This window comes from Arvicola amphibius, chromosome 8 (assembly GCF_903992535.2).
Source record: "Arvicola amphibius chromosome 8, mArvAmp1.2, whole genome shotgun sequence".
NCBI classification, from domain to species: domain Eukaryota; kingdom Metazoa; phylum Chordata; class Mammalia; order Rodentia; family Cricetidae; genus Arvicola; species Arvicola amphibius.
This window is the reverse complement of record NC_052054.1, coordinates 62034845-62044988: the sequence shown is the minus strand read 5'-3', so window position 1 is coordinate 62044988 and position 10144 is coordinate 62034845.

Here is a 10144-nt window from a genome sequence, read left to right as displayed (position 1 = left end):
ATGATTTATCCCTCAGAAGGCATTTTAATTCTAGAACAGCAGTGCCTACAGCCTTGTAGAAAAATGTTTCTGAGACAAATTTTCTTATTTTGGATCATGTAGCCTTGATCCCACTCCCCAGGGCAATGACCTTGTTCTTCTGATTAAACCAACTAATTTCTTAGATTAAGGAACTCAACCACCACAGAGTTGTAAAATCATAAATTTGAGTCATGTAGTCAGCGGTACATTTCAGCAGCAAGAAGAAGACTTGTGCATGGAGCATGGTTTCTGCCTTCAGACCAGAATAAGAGGATGTTTTCTTGTATACACTGTAGGGGAAACAGTGTATGCAAACAGCTGCAGGAATCTCCATTGTTTAATTTTTAAATTTGATTTTCTTTAATGCATCACTGCTCTGATCTCTTATTTCTTTCTATTCCCTTTTGTTTCTAGGTCCTTAGGATTTTCATCTCTATTTTTCGCAAGTTCTGTTTATTTTTATTTCTATTTAGAGCAATGTCTCTTGTAGCTATGGTTTGTTTTACACTATGCACTATCCATCTTCTGCTGCCCAGTGCTGGGAAGAAAATCCTGCAATTGCTTCGAGGCTGGGCCATAACTGGTCAGCGAGAAGGAATGTAGAACAGTGAATGAGTGATCTCTGACTTCTCTGGATTTTATTGCAAATTTACAAATGAAGAGAGACCTGTGTAAGAATTGAGTTCACTGACCGACGTCAAAGAGTAGTCCCAGCACAGAAAGGGATAGCCAAAAAGGAGCATGAAAGCTTTCCTCCTTTGAAAGTAGCACACGTTAGAAATAAGTAGTGAGGTAATAAATTTTAGATGCTTGATTGCAGTGTGATCCTAATTTGTCTTAATCCCAGAGTCAGATATTGGGATAAAGTTGGGAGACCAGAGAAGCAAAGGAGCAGCCACATTCACTTTTTACCTCTCCAAATTCTCAGACCAAATGGTGGCTGAGATTTTGTCTCCACCCACTTTATATTTTTGTCTCCACCGCCAGAGTGCTGGGGTTAAAGGCATGAGCCACCTCATCCTGAGTGCTATGGTCAGCTATTGATTAGGTCCACCCTCTAATCTCCAGGTAAGAGATTAGATTATTTGTCAGAACACAAACAAAATACCATAAAACAATTAATAAATGTTCTGACTGGTCAGTTCTAGCATATGCACACCAGTGATTCAAGAATGTAAATAAAAGAATTGAACTTATTATGAAACTGAATTACAGAAGATACACTAGTTTGACCAATATAGAACTGAAAAAATGGTATGGCCCTACCTAAAAGAACTGTTATTTTACATGGTTAAGATGTACATCCTGAGAGAAAATGTGTGACTAAAACTTGGTGTGCTCTAATACAAATTTCTTATTTCTGGAGCACATGGCCATAAAACCTATTTCAACTTAAATAATGGGGGGGGATAAAAATTGCATCATTTCCATAATCTTTTTCCTGCTTCTAAGACCTTCCATAGACACTTCTTTTTTTCTAATTCATGGCCTCTTTTTGCTTACAACAGTTATTGTTTACATGTGACCTATGTTTGGCTGCGGGATTTATGAGCTAAGAAGCAGAGGGTTGTCTTCACTGGGCATCGAGTTTGTAATGGAATATGCATCCAAGGAATACTCTATCTTGGAAGAGGAAAATGAAATACCCTGAAATACTAGAAGGGTTTCTACTAAAATACAAATTTACTTGGTAAGATATACCTGGAATGCAAATGGGGATTGTACTTTCATTTCCTGGCAACCCGGACACAAATAATTACACAAACCTATATTAATTACAATACTGTTTGGTCAACAGCTCAGGCATATTTCTAGCTAGCTCTTATATTTTAAATTAACCCATTTCTGTTATTTTATATTTTACCACATGGCTCGTGGTTTGTTACCTCACATCTTGCTTCTTGGCTGGCTACATGGTATCCAACTCTGTCTTCTTTCTCCCTATATTCAGTTTAGTTTTTCTGCCTAGCTATGTTCTGCCCTGCCATAAGCCAAAGCATCTTCTTTATTAATCACCGCGAGTAAAACATCTGTATAGCACGCTGAGAAGAATCCCACATCATTTCCTCTTTTCTTTCTAAATAAAATATGTTAACTTTAATATAGTAAAATTACATATAACAAAACAGGCACCAAGCAAGAATTACAGTTACAATAGTTAGTCTTCTGTGTCTAGTAAAATTAAAGAAAATATTCTAACATCTATTTTATTTTTGTGAGTCTAAAGTTTCATATTTAATTTACCTTATATCATAACTAAACATATCTATAACTGTCTGCAAATCCAGAAGGATCTGATATTACCTAAATAAACAAAGTTCAATGTAAGCAACTTCCAAAACTCTATTTGACAGAGACAACTTGCTGTGTGGAAAGTCACACAAAGTTCTTCTGTAATGGACCTGTAGTATCTGGAAGACTATTCCATGAAGCAGGAAATTCGAAAGACTGTTTTGCCTATATTGGCATTTTATCAGTCACTGTCTTCTGTGCCGTGCAGAGTGTGTGGCAGACTCTTTCATGAAGCACAAATTTGGAAGGACTTCTCACTTTTCACAAGTTCAGAAGTCATTTTTCTGTGGGTCCTGTGTGTCCAGTTTATATAGACTACTGCCAAGCAGTCAAGGCAAGAACAGTTTCGTGCCTAAATGGCTAGCCTTGTCTCATTGAAGGTAAATTCTATAACAAGTTTTTTCAATGTCCATTACCCTCTGTGATTGGGGCTGCCAGAAGCAGACTTGGCTCCCTGTTGATAAAAGTCTGTTTTTATAACCTTTTAAATGCCATATCATATAATTCTTTGAAGTGTTGAAGATTATCTCTCTAACTGAAATATATCTCTGTACATCTAGAAAACCTAAATAACATGCTTATAAGTTTGACTGCTATGAATGACTATAAATCTGTAATTTTTAATTATACATTAAATTTTTAAATGAATTACGTAAATGTAATACATGAAAGGAGAGTAGAAATATACATATACAAAATTAATCTTAAATTTGTATCTATAAACCAGAGTCCACACCAATGTAAAGTATTCATTTATATATCATATCCTCCCCCCTTTTTAGAAAGATTGACTGTGACCATTTGTACCCAACCCCTTTTAAATGAAGACAACCAATTTGGGAATTGACATAGTTTTCTCCAAACTGCTTCCTGCTCATTGTTGGACAAAGTGTTTGTAGGGTTCATGGAGACCTTTTGGTGGGCTTGTTCCACCAAACCACATTAGCCAGAAAGGAGTCCACAGGTTCTTATCTTCTGTGGAAACAAAGCAAGAACTTCTTTTCCAAAGTTACATATCCTTAGACTCAAGTTTTGAAATCAAGATACCTTTAAAATATATATTTATATGTATATATATACATATATATGTATCTATTCACACACACACACACACACACACACATATATATATATATATATATATGTGTATATATATATATATATATATATTTGTACATCTAGAAAACCTAAGTAACATGACTATAAGTTTGGCTGCTATGAATGACTATGAATGGTGGTTTAGCTTAGCAGTCTCAAGAATCAGATATTTCTCTGCAGTCAAAAAGTTCAAAGAAAACAAAATAATAAACATAATCCAGACTCTCTGTGTATTTTACATCTTCACATGGCTTAATTTGTATATATTTTATTACTTTTTAATATTTTTATCTTTTTCAATTTATGATTATACTCTTTTTTATTATTTTCCATGGTTTATTTTTTTATATTTAAAAATTTCCATCTCCCCTCCTCCTTCCACTTCCCTCCCCTTCCCTCCACCCATACCCCCCTCCCTCCCTCTCCAGGCCAAGGAGCCATCAGGGTTCCCTACTCTATGTTAAGACCAAGGTCTCCCAACTCCCCCCCAAGTCCAGGAAGGTGATCAACCAAGCTGAGAAGGCTCCCACAGAGCCTGTCCATGCAGAAGAATCAGAGCCCAGCGCCATTGTCCTTGGCTTCTCAGTCAGCCTCCACCGTCAGCCACTTTCAGAGAGTCCCGTTTGGTCACATGTTCCATCAGTCCCATTCCAACTGGACTTGGTGATCTCCCATTAGTTCTGTCCCACCGTCTCCATGGGTGAACACACCCCTCACGGTCCTGACTTTCTCATGTTCTCTCTCCTTCTGCTCCTCATCAGGACCTTGGGATCTCAGTCCGGTGCTCCAATGTGGAGCTCAGTCATTTTCTTCATCTATCGCCAGGTGGAGGTTCTATGGTTATATGCAAGAAATTCATCAGTATGGCTATAGGAACTGGCCTTTTCAGGCTCCTTCTCCTCAGATGCCCAAGGAACTAGCTGGGGGCATCTCCCTGGAAACCTGGGAACCCCTCTAGCGTCAAGTCTCTTGACAACCCTCAGAGGGCTCCCTAAATTAAGATATATGCTTCCCTGCTCCCATATCCACCCTTCCTGTATCCCAAGCATCCCATTCCTCCGACCTCCCCCCATTCTCCCCTTCACGCTTTTCTCTCCCCATCTTCCCTTGGCCCTGTCTCGCCCCACCCTCAAGTTCCCAATTTTGCCCGGCGATCGTGTCTACTTCCAATATCCAGGAGGATTACTATATGTTTTTCTTTGGGTTCACCTTCTTATTATCTTCTCAAGGATCCCGAATTATAGGCTCGATGTCCTTTAATTATGGCTAGAAACCGATTATGAGTGAGTACATCCCATGTTCATCTTTTTGGGTCTGGGTTACCTCACTCAGAATAGTGTTTTCTATTTCCATCCATTTGCATGCAAAATTCAAGATGTCATTGTTTTTTTTTTTTTTCCGCTGAGTAGTATTCTAACATGTATATATTACACAGTTTCTTCATCCATTCTTCCACTGAAGGGCATCTAGGTTGTTTCCAGGATCTGGCTATTACAAATAATGCCGCTATGAACATAGTTGAGCAAATGCTTTTGTAGTATGATTGGGCATCTCTTGGGTAAATTCCCAAGAGTGGAATTACTGGGTCCTGGGGTAGGTTGATCCCAAATTTTTTGAGAAACCGCCTCACTGCTTTCCAAAGTGGTTGCACAAGTGTGCATTCCCACCAGCAATGGATCAGTGTACCCCTTACTCCACAACCTCTCCAGCAAAGGTTATCATTGGTGTTTTGGATTTTAGTCAATCTGACAGGTATAAGATGGTATCTCAAAGTTGTTTTAATTTGCATTTCCCTGATAGCTAAGGAGGTTGAGCATGACCTTAAGTGTCTTTTGGCCATTTGAACTTCTTCTGTTGAGAATTTTCTGTTCAGTTCAGTGCCCCATTTCTTAATTGGGGTAATTAGCATTTTAAAGTCTAGTTTCTTGAGTTCTTTATATATTTTAGAGATCAGACCTTTGTCAGTTGCAGGGTTGGTGAAGATCTTTTCCCAGTCAGTAGGCTGCCTTTGTATCTTAGTGACAGTGTCCTTTGCTTTACAGAAGCTGCTCAGCTTCAGGAGGTCCCATTTATTCAATGTTGCCCTTAATGTCTGTGCAGCTGGGGTTATACATAGGAAACGGTCTCCTGTGCCCATTTGTTGTAGAGTACTTCCCACTTTCTCCTCTATCAAGCTCAGTGTGTTCAGATTAATATTGAGGTCTTTAATCCATTTGGACTTGAGTTTTGTGCATGGTGATAGATATTGATCTACTTTCATTCTTCTACAGGTTGACATCCAGTTCACCATTTGTTGAAGATGCCCTCTTTCTTCCATTGTATACTTTTAGTCCCTTTATCAAAAATCAGGTGTTCATAGGTTTGTGGTTTAAGATCCGGGTCTTCTATACGATTCCATTGGTCGACTTCTCTGTTTTTATGCCAATACCAAGCTGTTTTCAATACTGTAGCTCTGTAATAGAGTTTGAAGTCAGGGATGGTAATGCCTCCAGAAGTACCTTTACTGAATAAGATTGTTTTGGCTATCCTGGGTTTCTTGCTTTTCCATATAAAGTTGATTATTTTTCTCTCAAGATCTGTGAAGAATTTTGATGGGACCTTTATGGGGATTGCATTGAATCTATAGATTGCTTTTGGTAGAATTGCCATTTTTACTATGTTGATCCTCCCAATCCACGAGCAAGGGAGATCCTTCCATTTTCTGGTATCCTCTTCAATTTCTTTCTTCAAAGACTTAAAGTTCTTGTCAAATAAATCCTTCACTTCCTTGGTTAGAGTTACTCCCAGATATCTTATGCTATTTGTGGCTATTGTGAAAGGTGATACTTCTCTGATTTCCCTCTCTGCTTCCTTATCCTTTGTTTATAGGAGGGCAACTGATTTTTTTGGAGTTGATCTTGTATCCTGCCACATTACTGAAGGAGTTTATCAGCTGTAGGAGTTGTTTGGTGGAGTTTTTGGGGTCGCTTATGTACACTATCATATCATCTGCAAATAACGAAAGTTTAACTTCTTCCTTTCCAAATCAAATCCCTTGATTCCCTTATGTTGTCTTATTGCTATTGGTAGAACTTCAAGCACTATATTGAAGAGATAAGGAGAGAGTGGACAGCCTTGTCGTGTTCCTGAAGTTAGTGGGATGGCCTTGAGTTTCTCTCTGTTTAATTTGATGTTAGCTGTCGGCTTGCTGTAAATAGCCTTTATTATATTTAGGAATGACCCTTGTATCCCTAATCTCTCTAAGAACTTTATCATAAAAGGGTGCTGAATTTTGTCAAATGCTTTTTCAGCATCTAAAGAGATGACCATATGGTTTTTTTCCTTCAGTTTATTTATAGGATGGATTACATTGATAGATTTTCTTATGTTGAACCAGCCCTGCATCTCTGGGATGAAGCCTACTTGATCGTAGTGGATAATTTTTCTAATGTGTTCTTGGATTCGGTTTGCCAGTATTTTATTGAGAATTTTTGTGTCAATGTTCATGAGTGAGATTGGCCTGTAATTCTCTTTCTTGGTTGAGTCTTTGTGTGGTTTAGGTATCAGGGTAACTGTAGCTTCATAAAAGGAATTTGGCAGTGACTCTTGTGTTTCTATATTATGAAATACCTTAAGGAGTATAGGTATTAGGTCTTCTTGGAAGTTCTGGTAGAATTCCGCATTGAAACCATCTGGTCCTGGGCTCTTTTTGGTAGGGAGGTTTTTGATAACAGTTTCTAATTCTTCCCGACTAACAGGACTATTTAGAGCATTTACCTGGTCCTGGTTTAACTTTGGTATATGGTATGTATCTTAAAAAAGTCCATGTCTTTTACATTTTCCAATTTTGTGGCATACAGGCTTTTGTAGTAAGATCTAATGATTCTCTGAATTTCCTCTGTGTCTGTGGTTGTGTCCCCCTTTTCATTTCTGATCTTATTAATTTGCGTGTTCTCTCTCTGCCGTTTGATTAGTTTGGCTAAGGGTTTGTCAATCTTGTTGATTTTCTCCAAGAACCAGCTTTTTGTTTCCTTGATTCTCTGGATTGTTTTCTGTGTTTCTATTTTCTTGATTTCTGCCCTCAGTTTCATTATTTCCAGTCTTCTACTCCTCCTAGGTGAGTCTGCTTCTTTTTTTCCAGAGCTTTCAGGTGTGTTATTAAGTCACCAATGAGTGCTTTCTCCGTTTTCTTTAAGTGGGCACTTAGTGCTATGAACTTTCCTCTTAGCACTGCTTTCATTGTGTCCCCTAGGTCTGAGTATGTTGTGTCTTTGTTTTCATTAAATTCAAGAAAGACTTTAATTTCTTTCTTTATTTCTTCCTTGACCCAGGTGTGGTTCAGTTGTTGACTGTTCAGTTTCCATGAGTTTGTGGGCTTTCTGGGGGTAGCATTGTTGTTGATTTCTAATTGTAATCCATGGTGATCCGATAAGACACAGGTGGTTACTAATATTTTTTTTAACTGTGGAAGTTTGCTTTGTTACCAAGTATATGATCAATTTTCGAAAAGGTTCCATGAGCCACAGAGAAGAAAGTATATTCTTTCCTATTTGGGTGGAATGCTCTATAGATGTCTGTTAAGTCCATTTGGTTCATTACCTCCATTAAGTCTTTCAATTCTCTGTTAGGTTTCTGTCTGATTGACCTGTCCATTGGTGAGAGAGGAGTGTTGAAGTCTCCTACTATTAGTGTGTGTGGTTTCATGGCTGTCTTGAGTTCTAGAAGTGTTTCTTTTACATAAGTGGGAGCTTTTATATTAGGGGCATAGATATTCAGGATTGAGACTTCATTCTGAAGGATTTTTCCTGTTATGAGTATAAAGTGTCCCTTTCCATCTCTTCTGATTGATTTTAGTTTGAAGTCAACTTTGTTAGAAATTAGTATGGCCATACCGGCTTGTTTCTTAGGTCCATTTGCTTGATAAACCTTTTCTCAACCCTTTTCTCTGAGTAGGTGTCTGTCTTTGTGGTTGAGGTGTGTTTCTTGTAAACAGCAGAATGTTGGATCCTGTTTTCGTATCCAATCTCTTAGCCTGTGCCTTTTTATAGGTGAATTGAGTCCATTGATATTAAGTGATATTAATGACCAGTGGTTGTTAACTCTGGTCATTTTTTTGTAGTAGAGTTTGTGTGTTTCCCTTCTTCTAGTTGTGCTGGTGAAGGGTCGCTAGATGCCTGAGTTATTGTGGACATTGTTGGACTCCTTGGTTTGTGATTTTCCTTCTATTACTTTCTGCAAGGCTGGATTTGTGGCTACGTATTGTTTAAATTTGTTTTTATCCTGAAATATCTTGTTTTCTCCATTGATGGTGAATGCTAGCTTTGCCGGGTATAGTAGTCTGGGCTTGCATCCATGTTCCCTTAATGTCTGTAGCACATCTATCCAAGACCTTCTGGCTTTCATGGTTTCCAGTGAGAAGTCAGGTGTAATTCTAATAGGTTTCCCTTTATATGTTACTTGACCTTTTTCCTTTGCAGCTCTTAATATCTGTTCTTAATTCTGTATGTTTTGTGTTTTGATTATTATATGGTGTGGGGGTGCTTTCTTTTGATCCAGTCTATTTGGTGTTCTGTAGGCTTCTTGTAGCTTCATAGAAATATCCTTCTTTAGGTTGGGGAAATTTTCTTCTATAATTTTCTTTAATATATTTTCTGGGCCTTTGAGTTGTAATTCTTCTCCTTCTTCTACCCCAATTATTCTTAGGTTTGGTCTTTTCATGGTCTCCCAGATTTCCTGGATGTTTTGTGTTAAGAATTTCTTGGATTTGTTTTGTTCTTTAATCTGTGAGTTTATTTCCTCTATAGTACCTTCAGAGTATGAGATTCTTTCTTCCATCTCTTGTATTCAGTTGGAAATACTTGTCTTTGAAGTTTCTGTTCGTTTACTCAGAATTTCCATTTCCAGTCTTCCCTCGGATTGTGTTTTCCTCATTAGCTCTATTTCATTTTTCAGGTCTTGTACTGTTTCCCTTACCTGTTTGATTGCTTTTTCTTGTTTTTCTTTTGTATCTTTGAGAGATTTATTCATTTCATCTACTTTTTTGTTTGTCATCTCCATTTCTTTATGACAGGTTTTTACCTCCTGTTTAACGTCCTCTATTATTTTCATGAAGTACTGTTTAAGGTCGATTTCTTCTATTTCTTCTGGAGTAGGGTGTTCAATTCTTGTTGTTTCGGGATGACTGGATCTGGTGATGTCATGTTGCCTTTCATGTTGTTGGAGGAGTTCTTGCATTGGCGCCTGCCCATCTCTTCCTTCAAATGGAGCTAGGAGAGACTTGGTGACTTGTTCCAATCCTTGCTCTGACTGAATCTGGGTGGATCTCCTCAGTTCCAGGGCAGGAGCTATTCCTTGCAGCACAATCTGAAGGAGCCCGCACTCCCTTGCGGGGCTTCTCAGACCTGCCTGGAGGGCAGCCTCTCCCGCTTCTGGTTAGGTGGTCTTGGTACAGTGTCAGGATACTTGAATACACTAGGGAAGGCCGTCCAGATGGGACTCCACAGCACTGAATCAGGGATTCCTGGTAGCTGAATGACGCCTCCCAGATGTGTCTTCCGGTTTTAAGATCTGGTGTCTTTGCTCCCAGATGTGTCTTCTGGTATGAACATCCGGTATCTTTGCTCCCAGATGAGCCTTCTGGTGCTAGTATCCAGTGTCTTTGCTCCCAGATATGTCTTCTGGTCCTCCTGGATGTGTCTTCTGGTCCTCCCAGATGTGTCTTCTGGTTTTAATGTCCAGTGTCTTTGCTGGCCAG